We start from the raw sequence: 6,837 nt of genomic DNA, 5'->3' as shown, positions 1-6,837 counted from the left end.
TTCCAGGACGTTCCTTAGTCCACTTCCTGGTCTTGGGACATAATACGACAGTTACGAATGTGATACCCTAAGGCATATGTCATACGCTGTGTCCAGCGATTAAACATCATGACTTGTGATTTGCCAAGAAACATTCATAATTGTACCGCCTTGGATGGCAGTGTTCGGTGACAAATGTTGGCTAGTTTTGACAATGCCCTTAGAAACAGGTAAATGAGTCATCTCACCACGCCAGGCATGTATTGACCTAGCTGCAGCTCAGAAGCCGACCAAAGGAACTTTTGAGTGGAGGGACGCTCACGGATTTCACAGCCTCGGGGTAGACCGACCCTGCGTCTGTATTGGTCTGCAGTGAATAGATTGTCCATTCACAGCGCAACAGGCTATACCCATTTCCACCTCTTTTACGCAAAACCTAAACGTGCTTTTCACTATGCACTTAGATCTATACACACACACACACACACACACACACACACACACACACACACACACACACACACACACACACACACACACACACACACACACCACACACACACACACACACACACACACACACACATATATATATATATATATATATATATATATATATATATATATATATATATATATATATATATATGCGCATAACTATACGCATTGTAAAGCCTTGGATCTATATGCCGAAAAGAATCCCTTATATAGATGTATGAAGCTTTACAAAATATGTTGGGAGCGGAGCGAGGAAGTCAAGCTTACTCCAGCACCTGCAACTATTCCCCCAAGTATTCGCCTGATCTCCCTCCCTTTTTTTGTTTATAAGCGGGTCCATCACAAGTGTCTTGTTTAAGCCCGCAGACAATCGGTCAGCTTCACCCACCGGGCAGTACTGCAGCAAGCGAGCCCAAGAGGCCAGAAGGCTTACCGCTCGCCTCTTGTGCTTTTTTGCACGGATAGGCGTGCACCTGGAGCGCGTGCTCTGGTGAGTGTCCAGCTTGAGTGGTTGCTCTCTGATTGCGAGCGAATGACGTTTCATGAATCATGCTTTAGGCCGATATGCGCATTTTCTTGTTTGGTCTTCAAGAGACGAGCATAGATAAATCAGTTGTGCTACATTTTTGAGAACATCTGGTGCTTGGTATGGAATTGTATTTTCGCCAAGGCCCTGTCGCGCGCTGGTCGGGTCCTTGCCACCATATCAGCGGGTGCCCCACCGGACTCCCAAGAATGCCGAGCGCAGCGTCCAGACGCTCAAGGGACAGGGCTATAGCAGGTGCCAGTCAAATCGATGTAGTGGATTGTCAACCGAGGAACTGGGGCCAAGAGGAAGTGCGTGTACTTTCGGGGAAATTTGTCTTTAAGATGATACTTGAATACGTTGATGCAACTAGAGCAGAACTCATACGCCGGTGGTACCTTCCCTCATCTACTGTCTGGTCGTTCCTGCATCCCCGACATAGTTACACATACGGCCACAGCCTTCGTGCTCCGAATCGGCGGTTTCATAGTTGGCGCTGGAGTGCGCGTGGCTTGTTGTACACAACCGCATACTTGCGTTGATACGATGCTCCTTTCCACCGTCAAGCCGTACTTCGCCGTGGCTCGGGGCTGTCAAGTTCCGGGCCTGATTTTGATCTGCACAGTGCCATCATCCTGCAGTGTGAGAATGCTGCGTTTTATCTGCTCACATTGGGATTTGTAGAACAACTGCTGATCAAACACCGCATGCGAGTGTCTTCAGTATGCCTGTTCAACTCCGGAGCATCGATCAGTGATTCCAAGGAGGTAAGGCCATCAGCAGTGTGACTGGTGGAGATGAGATGTGGTAGACTGGTACGGTGGTGTCTGTCCGCCGAGGCTTCAGTTCCGGCGGATTGAAAGCCACTCACGCCGGCCAGGTGACGTAAAGATCGGCCTGTTATCAGGCGACAAGCTCGGTGTGCACCGAGGGAGAACCATTGACCTGTTTGTGTGTCGGCCAGGCTTTGCTGGTGAAACTGGGATTTCACAGCGTTTCTCTGGCAGACCAAGGTTTTGACGGGTGTCTCAGAAGAGTAGGTTCTTACGAACTACTTCGGCAGAATTAGGATAATGAAGAATGAATTGCCGACAGCAATACTGAAAGATCGGTGTGATCGGATCGGAGTGTGTCATGAAACCAACACCGTGCTGGCCTGCTGGCCAACACCGACTCACATGAATGTCCCAAACAACGCTCTTTCAGCCCTCCATGACGAATGGTATGATATGGTTGGTACGTTGTTGCGATTGTGGAAGACTGCAATACTGCACGGCCTGACTCTATCCGGTCTCTGAACGCTGCTGACGACACTGACGCGTGGCGCCGGCAAAATGTTCGTTCCGGAAAATCAATTGCGTTAGCTTGAATTCGAACTTAGATTGCTCGAGGATCAAAAATATGAAGCATGCAGCACGCACTATCAACGAGTATAAATTTGTAAGCTCGGAATGCCGATGATGTTTTGGTGGTAGACGAAGGCAATTCGGGTGAATAGCAATTGACAGGAAGACGCTGCGGAATGCCAACACGCTGCGGAAGCAGAACCTCGAAAGGTTCCTCAGTCAGCTGCCGCTGTGTACCCAGAGTAGCTCTATAGAAGGAGGAGCGGGCTCACTATAGGCATAAGTTATTAAAGTCGCTGAGTCAAAACTGTCGATCACTTGACCTAAATCAGCATGGATGGTTGGTTTGACGTCTTCTTTATCTACGGGCTCAATCTGCGGCGATCTAAATCAAGCGGTCCTTTGAAGAATGAAGGTGCAATTTATCGCTCGGTTGTTTGACAACATTTCCGAGACAAAACTCCACACATTTCTGCGGCAACTAGCCTACGGGGCGTTTGCAGACGCTTCTGCGCATGCGTGCATAGACCACTTGTAATGCCCGCCCATCAGCTTTCTGTGTATTGATGACGCTTGCCGGTTCAGACCGAGTTGTCTCGTGCCATAAGTGTTAGGCGGTCCAGCGCTGGTCATGTATTTGCTCTGGCTTTCCGCTGGTCTGTACACAGCCCCGCCAGTCTGGAATCTGACGACGTATTTTAACATCGTGCGTCCTTTTTGTCATATTCGTCGGGCAGATTATCTGAGAACTACGTACCGGACTGCATTAGTGAAGAAAAAAAAAATCAATCGCGGATAAAAAACAGAACTATGATTTTGGTTTCATGGTGTTTGATTTCTGTCCCTTCAGTCCAACACCTCCGTAGATACACCCAAAGTACAGTCATCTAGTGTATTTTCCTCAATAATGTCCATAAATTACAATGTATCTGAAAACAGCTGGCTGAAAAATTTCACCATATGAATGGTATCAAGGACTGCCTCTGTCCATAACACATGGGTACACAACAGCCAAGTTTGTCACTAGCACTGGGATGGCGTGGCGCCCTGCGATACGTGACCGCACCTAGCCGCCGGCCACCCACGTGAGCATTACAGCCGCGCTACCCGGCGACGGCGGCGGAGGCGGAGGCGGAGGCCGCGGCGGCCGCCTGCTGAGCCGAGTCCGACGCTGCGGCGACTCGCGCTCGGAGGCGTGTCCCTCCCGTCGTGAGATGTTCGGCCCCGAGGCGGTCCAGCAGTCCGAGCACCGGCCCCGCGCCCGCGCGCCACCCGCACGCGGCCCACACACGCCGAGGGAACGCCCGGCTCGGCGCGCGACGAACAACACACAAACGCCGCACCAACATCGAACGATCGGCGCCACGCAGACGCTTGTCTAGAAAAATACGATCCATCCAGTAAACAATAAGCTCACGACGCCGATTGTATACACGAAAAACATACAAAAATATATCACAGAGTTGGAGCCGGTCGGCCAGCGGGGAGCTACGCGGCCATCGTCTCGGAGATCAGACCTCGGGAGGCCGGAGCTAAAGCTGCTGCCGGGCAGGCCGGCCGGACCAGCCGGCGTCGTGGAGACCTGCGAGCCACGGGCGGCGACCAGCGCTCCCCCTCGGAAGCTCAGTCTTACAAACCACGCTCGTGCAGCGGCTACAGCGCGCTGCAGAGTCTGCGCTGAGAGGTGTGGCGACCAGTATTGTGCGCGTGCTCAAGGGGCGACAGTCAGTGGGCCGGGCGGGACCGGCGGCCGGTGATAAACTGGCGGAACGATCATCTTTGGTGCAGGTGCGCCGGGCGTCCGGTCTTCTGATATGGAGAGTGCAGACAGTGGGTCAGAAGTGCTCAAGCGCCACCAGAGCGCTGACTCGCCATGACCGCACGCCCAGCGACTCGCAAGCGGTCGCTGTAAAAAAGCCACACTCTTTGGCCGGCGCGGCGGCGCTAAGTATGGCCGAGGTGTTCAAGTGCGCACAACACGAGCACAAACAATGAACGTTAAAACCTCAGAGGTAAAGTTTCCCTCAGGGGGTCGTCCAGTGCGCAAATGAAGAAAAGCGATGTCTCTCAACAGAAATACGAGCATCGCTTGGACACCGGTCGCCGGAGCAGAGGCCCATTCCGCACAAAACGTTCATCGCTTTTCGCCATCACACAAACATGACAGCACAACCAACAAACGCGTCGACATGGGCATCACTCAGGAACTGCTGAGTGCGATGGAAATGACTGTGAAATAAATAACCAAAGTTTCCGTATGAGCGTCTGACTAGGAGCACTGTGCCGGCAACTGTCACGCGCGCGCGTCTTTGGCGCCGAATTGGTCCGTGCGGCGGGCGCACTGTCTATGAGCACTTGCACTCGTCGGCCACCACGTTCTCCCAGTAGGTGAGCTGCGGCGATCCGTCCACGGTCTTGTGCGCGATGAGTATCGGGCTGAGTTTGCTGGGCACACAGCAGGTCCGCGGCACGCGCCGACCGCCGCCCGACCTCCGCTTCCGCTTCTGGTGAACGAATGCCCTGTAGCAGCGCGTGATCGGGTTCGCCACGTTATAGGAGGGCGGGGCAGTGGCCTCGACAGTAGAAGGCGCTGAATTTCTCCGGATACAGGATGAAGTCGAAGCCGCCGAGCTCCGTCAGGTTGACCTCCATCTCATGGCGGCAGCACCTCTTGCGCGACCCTTCGGCGCAGTCGAGCGGGCCGTCGCGCCGCGGCCGCTTGAACGGGTTAGCGGCTCGCTTTGTGCGCCGCTCAGTGCGCGTGCGGAGCGTCAGCCGCGGTGCGCGCTCACGGTCGCCGGCGCCGCTGGCCACGGCGCACCGCGCCCTGGCAGCGGCTGCACTCCACCTGCAGGCCGTGGTTTGAGGTCGGGCCGCGCTCGCCAGCGCTGCGCCACAGCTGTCACGTTGATCTCGTGCCAGCCGTCGGCGTCGACCGTCAGCCGGTGCTGTCCACGGCGGACGCGGCGCGGCAGCCGGCCGGGCACCGCCGGCTCGCTCAGCTCGTACACGGTGAGCTGGACGGGGCGCGGCCCCGCTGCCGCCCGTGCGCTCCAGGTATAGACCGAGCGCGCCGCTCGTCGTCACCTCCTGAGCGCCCAGGCCGGCCTCCTCCAGCGGGAAATAGACGCTGATACCGGACCGGGTCCGCGTGCGGAGCTCGGCACTTGCGCCTCGTGCGACTGCGGTACCAGCCTGCCGGCAAAAAGCGAACACTGTCATCAGCAACTTGACCGAGTTCTCCAACTGGAGCACTATGCCAATGTACGGTGGCGAGGGAGGGGGGGGGGGGGGAGGGGCGAGGACTACTTTCGTAGGGAGGGGATGGAGCGGGGCAACGGTTTCCCCGGTAAGTTCCGCACGTCTGCCCACAACAACGGACTGAGTGCCGGGCAGCCAGGCAATCCACGGATTCACACATCTGGACACATCCCCAATCGGTCTATTCGATTGACCGTTACAACGTAAAAGGTTGGGTTCGGGTCGTCGGGCATCGTGATAAACAAGGACAAAGGACAAAGTGACGAAACTGCACCTCAATTAGCTATGCTCACCGCGTTAACGTGACGTACATCCACCAAATTCAAGCGAAGCCATCGTTCCATACTTTGGCTCTAATCACCACGTCAAACATGTCGAACGTCTCCATTTGTCAACATCACACACAATGCTAATCAGGATTCTTTGGGCCTTACAAATGCTTTTAAGCTGAGTGCCATCTCAGTCCCGGGAGCATTCGAGCATCACGGAGACAGGAGCGTTCGGTAATCCCATTGCCTCAGCCGAATGCTAATGCACAAATTTATGTGTGTCGCATAGGCTACACGGGAAAGTTGGACTTGCCCGTGCTGACATTTGCCAGGCCCTTCGACCTCGCTGCACCTCGGCTGACATCGACGAGTCGTCGTACGCAAATGAGCAGAAAAGCTGCCCGAATGATCTCATGGTAAATTCGGGGAAGGGAACCAAGGGAAAGTACCCTGTCTTACCGGGATGACTGGACCAGAATTAACCGGTGAGGCCGTCGATGCAGGAAACACCTTCAGGTGACGTTCGTATCGAGAGCCCGTGACCGAGTGGAAAGCTAATAAAACGTTCACAACAGGATGACTTGACGATGGCTCGGACATGCGCGAGCCTGACGCCAGTGTGCAGCGTGCAGAACCGGCGCCACCGACCGCGTCGTGTGCACAAGCGCACAGAAACGAGCCAAGGCTGAATGTTGGCATCAGCCCTCCGTCGAAAAAGAGGGCCCTCCACTCTGCCCGTGGCTACGCTGCTCTGAGACCTCAGCGCCACAACATGAGTAGTTTGTTCGATCCAGAATGCCCAGAACAACAGTTCTAAAAACCCCAAAACAGCGTTCAGCGGTGTGCAGCACTCGCACGTGTCGTGCGACGAGGACGCAAAAACCTCTCGTTTCTCCGAAACGGCCGGGCGACCAACAAACCGGGTCGGACGCCGCTGTCCAATTCGTTCTCGGAAGGT

Source organism: Pollicipes pollicipes, unplaced genomic scaffold, assembly GCF_011947565.3.
Source record: "Pollicipes pollicipes isolate AB1234 unplaced genomic scaffold, Ppol_2.1 Scaffold_7261;HRSCAF=8764_pilon_pilon_pilon, whole genome shotgun sequence".
Classification (NCBI taxonomy): domain Eukaryota; kingdom Metazoa; phylum Arthropoda; class Thecostraca; order Pollicipedomorpha; family Pollicipedidae; genus Pollicipes; species Pollicipes pollicipes.
This window is presented reverse-complemented; position numbering follows the sequence as displayed.